Source organism: Schistocerca piceifrons, chromosome 2, assembly GCF_021461385.2.
Source record: "Schistocerca piceifrons isolate TAMUIC-IGC-003096 chromosome 2, iqSchPice1.1, whole genome shotgun sequence".
In the NCBI taxonomy this organism is placed as follows: domain Eukaryota; kingdom Metazoa; phylum Arthropoda; class Insecta; order Orthoptera; family Acrididae; genus Schistocerca; species Schistocerca piceifrons.
Window position 1 is genome coordinate 1,127,949,622 of NC_060139.1, and position 12,395 is coordinate 1,127,962,016.

Here is a 12,395-nt window from a genome sequence, read left to right on the forward strand (position 1 = left end):
CGTCAGCAGGACAATAAACTTTTTGTGGACTTAGACTTTGAAGGCAAAGTGATACCATTCCAGCTCGATACCGGAGCTGCAGTTTCATTGCTCAATCATGACACGTACATACAACTGGGCAAACCTCCGTTGCGTTCCGCGAATGTTAAGCTAACTACATATTCCGGACAGAAAATTCCTGTGTTAGGACAGTGCAGCCTTCTTGCAACATACAAGGGACAAACAAAACTTGTGTAATTTTACGTTCTTCGTTCTTCTTCTGCAGTGAACTTGTTTGGTCTAGATTTATTTCAGTTGTTTAACATGTCTATTGTAAATCAGGTCCTATCAGTGAATCAGACTGTGCCTACAGACAGTGTTTCTCGGCTGTGTGACGAATTTGCAGACATTTTTGCACCGGGCTTAGGTTGCGCTAAAAACTATGAAGCACATTTGGAACTGGAAGGAAACGCGCAACCGAAATTTTTCCGAGCGCGCAATGTTCCCCACGCATTGCGTCAGGAGGTCGCAAGAACATTGCACAATGTAGAATCACAAGGTGTGAGTGAATGTGCGCCATGCCTCTTTCATTTCAGCTCCGCTTCATCGCTTACGCCGTACAGGTGTTCCGTTTCTCTGGACGACGGAATGTGAACGCGCCTTTCGCCAGTTGAAATCGGCGTTGCTTTCTAATACTTGCCTTACGCCATTCGATCCCCAGAAACCCCTTTTGTTGATGGTAGATGCATCGGATTTCGGGATCGGTGCTGTGCTTGCGCACAAAGTTGGCTCCCATGATCGCCCTATTGCCTTTGCGTCCAAATTGCTCTCGTCTGCGCAAAGAAATTATTCACAGATAGAGAAAGAAGCTTTGGCTCTCGTGTTTGGTGTTACTAAGTTCCATGATTTCTTGTATGGTCGTCACTTTACCATCATCACAGACCACAAACCTTTGACATCGCTTTTTCATCCGACCAAGCCTGTACCTCCACGTACAGCGCAGAAATTCATTCGCTGGTCTATTTTCCTCTCGCAGTACCGCTACGATATCTTGTATCGGTCCACTGCTAAGCACGGAAACGCCGATGCGTTGTCCGTTTGCCTGTTGCTGAGGATAAAGCATTCGATTCTTCCGAACTTGCTTGCATGTTCCTTGATTCGGAAACCGATGAAGTGGTCGAATCGTTTCCGATTGATTTTCGTCGTGTCGCTACAGCCACAGCTGCTGACCCTGTCCTTGCTACTGTTTTACGTTTTGTTGCTACGCAATGGCCTTTGTCAAAGTCTCGGATCGAGGATCCGTTGGTTCGCCGATTTTTTGCTCACAAGGAGAGACTTTTTGTTCGACGTGGTGTTTTGTTGTTGCGTTCTGATAATGATCAGTCCAGAGTCGTGGTCCCACGTTCGTTACAGTCCTCTGTTTTACGGCTTCTTCACCAAGGACATTGGGGTATAGTGCGAACGAAACAACTTGCTCGTCAGCACTGTACTTGGTTCGGAATCGATGCTGCGATTACGAATATGTGTTCTTCGTGCCTGGCGTGTGCCGACCAACAGTCCGCACCGCCGCGGAAAGTCTTTGCGTGGCCAAAAGCCACTTCCCCTTGGCAACGCTTGCACATTGATTTTGCTGGTCCATTCTGGAATGCTCGATGGTTGGTTCTGGTCGACGCCTTCAGTAATTTTCCTTTTGTTGTCCGGATGTCTTCCACGACGTCCTCCGCCACCATCCAAGCGTTGTCTGCTATCTTTTGCATTGAATGTCTTCCGCAGACTATTGTTTCCGACAATGGCCCACAATTCATGTCCGCAGAATTTCAGTCATTCTGCCACGCCAATGGTATTCAACATCTGACATCCGCGCCGTTTTCGCCTCAGTCCAACGGTGCCGCTGAACGATTGGTCCGGACGTTCAAGTCACAGATGTTGAAATTGAAAGAGTCGCATTCTCGGGAGGACGCATTGTTGCTCTTTTTGTCTTCGTATCGCTCTCAGCCCCGAGATGGTCGCTCGCCGGCTGAGTTGCTCCACGGTCGTCCTCATCGCACCTTGATGTCTTTGCTGCATCCGCCGCATCAGGTTCCTGTGCAGCGGCAGACTCCTGCTTTCGCTCCAGGCGACGTTGTATTTTATCGCAACTATCGCGGTTCACGGCGTTGGCTCGCAGGGCGCATTCTTCGCTGCCTCGGCCGCGCGATGTATTTGGTTTTGGGGGCCTCTGGTGAGGTGCGTCGGCATCTCAATCAGCTGCGCCTCTGTCGTCGCTCGGGTTCTGCCGCTCCCCGTCTGCTTTCAGCGACGGTGCCGTCCGGTCAGCGCCCTGGGGACCCATCTACTGGCTCGCCTCATCCCCAGGTGTTACCGACGATGCCTTCCATTTTGCCCCATGGCGACGCGCCGCCGCCACCGCAGCAGCAGCAGCCGCCGCCGCCGCCGCTTGTTCTCCCGCCGGCGCCGCCCGCATTCGACGCTTCGTTGCTGCCACCAAGCGCCTCCCAGGGTCACGCGCCGCCAATCGCTTCCCGTGACCAGCTGTCCTCCGCCATGGAACTCCCGCCCGCTCCGGACCACATGACGTCATCGCGCGTCGGCTACCCCGACGCAATGGAGGTTGATCCTTCGGTCCCTCCTGTCTCTTTACGGGCGCATACACCGCATGTTGACGTGCACCCTGGACTAGTTTTTCAGGCGTTTCCTAGCTCCCCTCGGACCGAATGGCCGGGTGCGGGTGGCACAGCCTCGCCTGTTGTTAGGCTCCCCACCTCATCGCATACGTCAACATGTGGTCCTCCCCACGGCGGGCGGAAGCCTTATCACACAACCGTACGCCGATTTGCGGGGGAGGAATGTGGTGTCACCGCCAGACACCACACTTGCTAGGTGGTAGCTTAAATCGGCCGCGGTCCATTTAGTACATGTCGGACCCGCGTGTCGAAACTGTGTAATCGCAGACCTAGCGCCACCACCAAGGCAGGTCTCGTGATACGAGAGAGCACTCGCCCCAGTTGTACGAGAACCTAGCTACCGACCAGACGTACGAAGCCTTTCTCTCTCATTAGCCGAGAGACAGAATAGCCATCAGCTAAGTTAATGGCTACGAACTAGCAAGGCGCCATTAGCTATACAGTGATTGTACTTAAAGTCTCCTGTGTATCGTCAAGATCGATGTACCACCATGATTGAGTAAAGTTAAGTATTAAACCTGCTCCGTACTTTTCTTCCTAACATTAATTACGTATCCTGTTCCAGTACTTCACGCCCGTCTGCGTTAGTCTAGCTTGCCTTTTCAGCCATCTCAACTTCACGGTGTCGGCCCAGATACCGACACAACACACGAGACGCTCAAAACCAACCACAGACAATGAGAAGAAAAAAAATGGCTCTGAGCACTATGGGACCCAACATCTTAGGTAATAAGTCCCCTACAACTTAGAACTACTTAAAACCTAACTAACCTAAGGACATCACACATACCCATGCCCGAAGCATGATTCGAATCTGCGACCGTAGCAGGCCCGCGGTTCCGTACTGCTGCGAAAGAACTGCAAGGACACAGCGGCCGGCAATGAGAAGATTTACGCTTCTTGTACTTAGGTCGGCATTGTGCCTTCTCTGTTATATCCCGACGCAATTTCTGTCTTACATCGTCAATGTGAAGGTCCAAGGGATAGAGTAGATCTTCAGTGGTGCATAGGAATCAAATACTAATCACCCAGGATACGCTCAAAGCTAACCACAAGCAATGAGAAGATTTACTTTTCCTGCACTTTAGTCGGCTTTTTGCCTTTTGTATTAAATCCCGACGCAATTTGAGTGTTTCATCGTCAATTTGAAGGTCCAAGCGATAGAGTAAAGCAGCAGTAGTGCAGCGGAATCTAATACTGACCTCCCAGGAAACGCTCAAAGCAAACCACAAACAATGAGAAGATATACTCTTCTTGTACTTAAGTCGGCCATATGCCTTTTGTCTTAAATCCCGACGTAATTTCTATGTTACATCGTCAATGTGAAGGTCAAAGGGATAGAGTAAAGCTGCAGTAGTGCATCGGAATCTAATACTGATCTCCCAGGAAACGCTCAAAGCAAACCACAAACAAAGAAAAGATGTACTCTTCTTCTACTTAAGTCGGCATTGTCCCTTTTGTTTTGAATCCCGACGCAATTTCTGAGTTTCATCGTCAATGAGAAAGTCCAAGGGATAGAGTAAAGCTGTAGTAGTGAATCGGAATCTAGTACTGATCTCCCAGGAAACGCTCAAAGCAAACCACAAACAAAGAAAAGATGTACTCTTCTTGTACTTAAGTCGCCATTGTGCCAATTCTATTCAATCCCGACGCAATTTCTGTCTTTCATCGTCAATGTGAAGGTCCAAGGGATAGAGTAAAGCTGCTGTAGTGCATGGAAATCTAATACTGATTTACCAGGAGACGCTAAAAACAAACCACAAACAATGACAAAATTTACTCATCTTGTACTTAGGTCGGCATTGTGCCGTTTGTATTAAATCCCGACGCAATTTCTGTGTTTCATCGTCAACGAGAAGGTCCAAGTGATAGAGTAAAGCTGCAGTAGTGCATCGGACTCTAATATTGAACTCCCAGGAAACGCTCAAAGCAAACAAGTAACAATGATATGATTTACTCTTCTTGTATTTAAGTCGGCATTGTGCCATTTGTTATACATCCCGACGCAATTTCTGTGTTTTATCGTCAATGTGAAGGACCTAGGGATAGAGTAAAGCTGCAGTAGTGCATCGGAATCTATTTCTGATCTCCCAGGAATTGCTCAAAGCAAACCACACACATTGACAAGATTTACTCATCTTGTACTTAGGTCGGCATTGTGCCTTTTGTATTAAATCCCAACGCGATTTCTGTGTTTCATCGTCAATCTGAGGGTCCAAGGGATAGAGTAAGGCTGTAGTAGTGCACCGCAAACTAATACTGATCTCCCAGGAAACGCACAAGGCAAACCACAAGCAATGAAAAGATTTACTCTTCTTGTACTTAAGCTGGCCTTGTAACTCTTGTATTAAATCCCGACACAATTTCTGTGTTTCATCGTAAATGTGAAGGTCCAAGGAATAGGAGTAAATCTGCAGTAGTGCATCGGAATCTAATACTGATCTCCTAGTAAACGCTCAAAGCAAACCACAATCAATGAGAAGATTTACTCTTCTTGTACTTACGCCGGCTTTGTGACTTCTGTATTAAGTCACGACGTAATTTCTGTGTTTCATCGTCAATGTAAAGGTCCAAGGTATAGGAGTAAATCTGCAGTAGTGGATCGAAATCTAATAATGATCTCCCAGTAATCGTTATAAGCAAACCAGAAACATTGAGAAGATTTACTCTTCTTGTACCTAAGTCGTCATTGATCTTTTTGTATCAAATCCCGACGCTATATCTGTGTTTCATCGTCAATTTGAAGTCCAAGGGATAGAGTAAAGCAGCAGTAGTGCATCGGAATGTAATACTGATCTCCCAGGAAACGCTCCAAGGAAACCACAAACAATGTGAAGATTTGCTCTTCTTGTACTTTAGTCGGCATTGTGCCGTTTGTATTAAATCCCGATGCAATTTCTGTGTTTCATCGTCAATGGGAAGGTCCAAGGGACAGAGTAAAGCTGCAGTAGTGCATCGGAATATAATACTTATCTCCCAGGAAACGCTCAAAGCAAAACAGAAACATTGAGAAGATTTACTCTTCTTGTAATGAAATCGGCATTGTGCCTTCTATATTAAATCCCAAAGCAAAATCTTTGTTTCATCGGCAATGTGAAGGTCCAAGTGATAGAGTAAAGCTGCAGTAGTGCATCGGAATCTAATACTGAATTCCCAGGAAACGCTCAAAGCAAACCACAAACAATGAGAAGATTGACTCTTCTTGTACTTAGTTCGGTATTGTGCCTTTTGTATTAAATCCCGACGCAATTTCTGTGTTTCATCGTCAATGTGATAGTCCAAGGGATAGAGTAAAGCTGCAGTAGTGCATCGGAATCTAATACTGATCTCCCACAAATCGCTCAAAACAAACCACAAACAATCAGAAGATTTACTCTTCTTCAGCTTGAGTAGGCACTGTGCCTTTTGTATTAAATCCCGACGCAAAATCTGTGTTTCATCGGCAATGTGAAGGTCCAAGCGATACAGTAAAACTGCAGTAGTGCGTCGGAATCTAGTACTGTTCTCCCAGGACACGCTCAAAGCAAACCATAAACAATGAGAAGATTTACTCCTGTTGTACTTATGTCGGCATTGTGCCTTTTGTATTAAATTACGACGCAACTTCTGTGTTTCATCGTCAATAGGAAGGTCCAAGGGATAGAGTAAAGCTGCAGTAGTGCATCGGAATCTAATACTGATCTAGCAGGAAACACTCAAAGCATACCACAAACTATGAGAAGATTTATTCTTCTACTACTTAAGTCGGCATTGTGCCTTTTGTATTAAATTCCGATCCAATTTCTGTCTTTCATCGTCAAATAGACGATGCAACGGATTGAGTAAAGCAGCAGTAGTGCATCGGAATTTAATACTGATCTCCCAGGAAACGCTCCAAGCAAACCACAAACAATGTGAAGATTTGCACTTCTTGTACTTAAGTCGGCATTGTGCCTTTTGTATTGAATTCCGAAGCAATTTCTGTGTTTCACCGTCAATGTGAAGGTCCAAGGGATAGAGTAAAGCTGCAGTAGTGCATCGGAATCTAATACTGATTTCCCAGGAGACTCTCAAAGCAAACCACAAACTATGAAAAGATTTACTCTTCTTGTACTTAAGTCGGCATTGTGCCTTTTGCATTAAATTCCGACGCAGTATCTGTGTTTTATCGTCAATGTGAAGGTCCAAGGGATAGAGTAAAGCTGTAATAGTGCATCGGAATCAAATAATGATTTCCCAGGAGACGCTCAAAGCAAACCACAAACTATGAAAAGATTTACTCTTCCTGTACTTATGTCGCCATTGTGCCTTTTGTATTAAATCCCGATGCAATTTCTGTCTTTCATCGTCATTGTGAAGGTCCAAGGGGTAGAGTGAAGCTGCAGTAGTGCATCGGAATCTAATACTGATCTCCCAGTAAACGCTCAAAGTAAACCACAAACAATGAGAAGATTTACTCTTCTTGTACTTAAGTCGGCATTGTGCCTTTTGTATTAAATCCCGAAGCAATTTCTGTGTTTCACCGTCAATGTGAAGGTCCAAGGGATAGAGTAAAGCTGCAGTAGGGCATCGGAATCTAATACTGATTTCCCAGGAGACTCTCAAAGCAAACCACAAACAATGAAAAGATTTACTCTTCCTGTACTTAGGTCGGCATTGTGCCTTTTGTATTAAATCCCGACCCAATTTCTGTCTTTCATCGTCATTGTGAAGGTCCTAGGGATAGAGTAAAGCTGCAGTAATGCATCGGAATATTATTCTGATCTTCCAGGAAACGCTCAAAGCAACCAAGAAATAATGAGAAGATTTATTCTTCTTGTACTTAAGTCGGCATTATGCCTTATGCTTTAAATCCTGTCGCAAAATCTGAGTTTCATCGTCAATGTGAAGGTCCAAGGGATACAGTAATTCTGCAGTAGTGAATCGAAATCTAATACTGATCTCCCAGAAAACGCTCAGAGGAATCCACAAACTATGAGAAGATTTACTCTTCTTGTACTTAAGTCTGCATTGTGCTTTTTGTATTATATCCCGCCGCAATTTCTGTGTTTCATCGTCAATGTGAAGGTCCAAGTGATAGAGTAAAGCTACAGTAGTGCATCGGAATCTAATACTGATATCCCAGGAAACGCACAAAGCAAACGACAAACATTGAGAAGATTTACTATTCTTGTACTTAAGTCGGCATTGTGCCTCTTGCATTAAATCCCGACGCAATTTCTGTCTTTCATCGTCAATGTGAAGGTCCAAGGGATAGAGTAAAGCTGCAGTAGTGCACCGGAATCTAATACTGGTCACCCACGAAACGCTTAAAACTAACCACAAACAATGAGAAGATATACTCTTCTTGTACTTATGCCGCCTTTGTGAGGTTTGTATTAAATCCCGACGTAATTTCTATGTTTCATCGACAATGTGAAAGTCCAAGGTATAGGAGTAAATCTGCAGTTGTGCATCGGAATTTCATACTGATCTCCCAGGAAACGCTACAAGCAAACCAGAAACAATGAGAAGACTTACTCTTCTTGTATTTAAGTCGGCATAGTGCTTTTTGTATTAATTCCCCACGCTATATCTGTGTTTCATCGTAATTTTGAAGGTCCAAGCGAATGAATAAAGCTGCAGTAGTGCATCGGAATCTAATACTGATCTCACAGGATACGCTCCAAGCAAACCACAATCAATGTGAAGATTTACTCTTCTTGTACGTGAGTCGGCATTGTGCCGTTTGGATTAAATCCCGACGCAATTTCTGTGTTTCATCGTCAATGAGAAGGTCCTAGGGATAGAGCAAAGCTGCAGTAGTGCATCGGAATATAATACTTATCTCCCAGGAACAGCTCAAAACAAACCAGAAACATTGAGAAGATTTACTCTTCTTGTACTTAAGTGGCCATTGTGCCTTTTGGATTAAATCCCGACGCAAAATCTGTGTTTCATCGGCAATGTGAAGGTCCAAGTGATAGAGTAAAACTGCAGTAGTGCATCGGAATCTAATACTGATTTCCCAGGAAACGCTCAAAGCAAACCACAAACGATGAGAAGATTTACTCTTCTTGTACTTAAGTCAAGATTGTAGCCTTTGCATTAAATCTCGACGCAATTTCTGTGTTTCATCGTCAATGTGAAGGTCCACGGAATAGAGAAAATCGTCAGTAGTGCAACGGAATTAAATACTGATCTCCCAGCAAACGCTCAAAGCAAACCACAAGCAATGAGAAGATTTACTCATCTTGTACTTAAGTCGGAATTGAGCCTTTTGTATTAAATTCTGACGCAATTTCTGTTTTTCATCGTCAATGGGAAGGTCCAAGGGATACAGCAAAGCAGCAGTAGTAGATCGGAATCTATAACTCATCTCCCAGGGAACGCCCAAAGCAAACCACAAACAATGAGAAGATTTACTCTTCTTCTACATAGGTCGGCATTGTGCCTTTTGTATTAAATCCCGACGCAATTTCTGTGTTTCATCGTCAATGAGTAGGTCCAAGGGATAGAGTAAAGCTGCCGTAGTGCATCGGAATCTAGTACTGATCTCCCAGCAAACGCTCAAAGCAAACCACAAGCAATGAGAAGATTTACTCATCTTGTACTTAAGTCGGAATTGAGCCTTTTGTATTAAATTCTGACGCAATTTCTGTTTTTCATCGTCAATGGGAAGGTCCAAGGGATACAGCAAAGCAGCAGTAGTAGATCGGAATCTATAACTCATCTCCCAGGGAACGCCCAAAGCAAACCACAAACAATGAGAAGATTTACTCTTCTTCTACATAGGTCGGCATTGTGCCTTTTGTATTAAATCCCGACGCAACTTCTGTGTTTCATCGTCAGTGGGAAGGTCCAAGGGTTAGAGTAAAGCTGCAGTAGTGCATCGGAATCTAATACTGATTTCCCAGGAGACGCTCAAAGCAAACCACAAACAATGAGAAGATTTACTCGTCTTGTACTTAGGTCGGCATTGTGCCTTTTGTATTAAATCCCGACGCAATATCGGTCTTTCATCGTCAATGTGAATGTCCAAGGGATAGAGTAAAGCTGCAGTAGTGCATCGGCATCTAATACTTATCTCCCAGGAAACGCTCGAAGCAAATCACAAACAATGACAAGATTTACTCTACTTTTACTTAAGTCAGCATTGTGCCTTTTGTATTAAATCCCGACGCAATATCTGTGTTTAATCGCCAATGTGAAGGTCTAAGGGATAGGGTAAAGCTGCAGTAGTGTAACGGAATCTAATACTGATCTCCCAGGAAACGCTCAACGCAAACCAGTAACAATGATAACATTTACTCTTCTTGTACTTAAGTTGGCATTGTGCCTTTTGTATTATATCCCGAAGCTATTTCTTGTTTCATCGTCAATTTGAACGTTCAAGGGATAGAGTAAAGCTGCAGTTGTGCATCGGAATCTAATACTGATCTCCCAGGAAACGTTCAAAGCAAACCACAAACAGTGAGAAGATATACTCTTCGTGTAATGAAGTCGGCATTGTGCCTTTTGTATTAAATCCCGAAGCTAATTCTATTTTTCATCTTTAATGGCAAGGTCCATGTGTAGCGAAAAACTGCAGTAGTGTTTCAGAATCTATGACTGATTTCCCAGGAGACGCTCAAAACAAACCACAAACTATGAGAAGATTTTCTCTTCCTGTACTTAAGTGGGCATTGTGCCTTTTGTATTAAATCCCGAACCTATTTCTTGTTTCATCGTAAATTTGAACGATCAAGGGATAGAGTAAAGCTCCAGTAGTGCATCGGAATCTAATACTGATCTCCCAGGAAACGCTCAAAGCAAACCACAAACAATGAGAAGATTTACTCTTCTTGTACTTAAGTCGGCATTGTGCCTTTTGTATTAAATCCCGTCGCAACTTCTGTGTTTCATCGTCAATGGGAAGGTCCATGGGATTGAGTAAAGCTGCAGTAGTGCATCGGAATCAAGTACTGATCTCCCAGGAAACGCTCAAAGCAAACCACAAACAATGAAAAGATTTACTCTTCTTGTACTTAAGGTGGCATTGTCCCTTTTGTTTTAAATCCCGGCGCAAATTCTGTGTTTCATCGTCAATGGGAAGGACCAAGGGTAGAGTAAAGCTGCAGTACTGCATCGGAATCTAAGACTGATTTCCCAGGAGACGCTCAAAACCAACCACGGACAAAGAAAAGAAAAAAATTCGCTCTGAGCACTATGGGACTCAACATCTTAGGTAATAAGCCCCTAGAACTTAGAACTACTTAAAACCTAACTACCCTAAGGACATCACACACCCATGCCCGAGACAGGGTTCGAACCTGCGACCGTAGCAGTCCCGCAGTTCCGTACTGCTGCGCCAGAACTGCACGGACACCGCTGCCGGCAAAGAGAAGATTAACGCTTCTTGTACTTAGGTCGGCATTGTGCCTTCTCTGTTATATCCCGAAGCAATTTCTGTCTTTCATCGTCAATGTGAAGGTCCAAGGGATAGAGTAAATCTGCAGTGGTGCATCGGAATCAAATAGTGATCACCCAGGATACGCTCAAAGCTAACCACAAGCAATGAGAAGATTTACACTTCTTGTACTTAAGTCGGCTTTGTGCCTTTTGTTTTAAATCCCGACACAATTTCTGTGTTTCATCGTCAATGGGATGGTCCAAGGGATAGAGTAAAGCTGCAGTAGTGCATCGGAATGTAATACTGATCTCCCAGGAAAACCCTCAAAGCAAACCACAAACAGTGAGAAGATTTACTCTTCTTGTACTTAAGACAGCATTGTGCCTTTTGCATTAATTCCTGACGCTACTTCTGTGTTTCATTGTCAATGGGAAGGTCCAAGGGATAGAGTAAAGCTGCAGTAGTGCATCGGAATCTAATAGTGATTTCACAAGAGACGCTCAAAACAAACCACAAACACTGCCAAGATTTACTCATCTTGTAGTTAGCTCGGCATTGTGCTTTTTGTATTAAATCCCGACGCAATTTCTGTCTTTCATCGTCAATGTGAAGGTCCAAGGGATAGAGTAATGCTGCAGTATTGCATCGGAATCTAATACATATCTCCCAGGAAACGCTCAAACAAACCACAAACAGTGAGAAAATTTACTCTTCTTGTACTTAAGTCGGCATTGTGCCTTCTGAATTGAATCCCGACGCAATTTCTGTATTTCATCTTCAATGTGAAGGTCAAAGGGGTAGAGTAAAGCTGCAGTTCTGCATCGGAATCTAATACTGATCTAACAGGAAACGCTCAAAACAAACCACAAACAATCAGAAGATTTACTCTTCTTCAGCTTGAGTAGGCACTGTGCCTTTTGTATTAAATCCCGACGAAAAATCTGTGTTTCATCGTCAATTTGAAGTCCAAGGGATAGAGTAAAGCAGCAGTAGTGCATCGGAATGTAATACTGATCTCCCAGGAAACGCTCCAAGGAAACCACAAACAATGTGAAGATTTGCTCTTCTTGTACTTTAGTCGGCATTGTGCCGTTTGTATTAAATCCCGATGCAATTTCTGTGTTTCATCGTCAATGGGAAGGTCCAAGGGATAGAGTAAAGCTGCAGTAGTGCATCGGATTATAATACTTATCTCACAGGAAACGCTCAAAGCAAAACAGAAACATTGAGAAGATTTACACTTCTTGTAATGAAATCGGCATTGTGCCTTTTATATTAAATCCCAAAGCAAAATCTTTGTTTCATCGGCAATGTGAAGGTCCAAGTGATAGAGTAAAGCTGCAGTAGTGCATTGGAATCTAATACTGAATTCCCAGGAAACG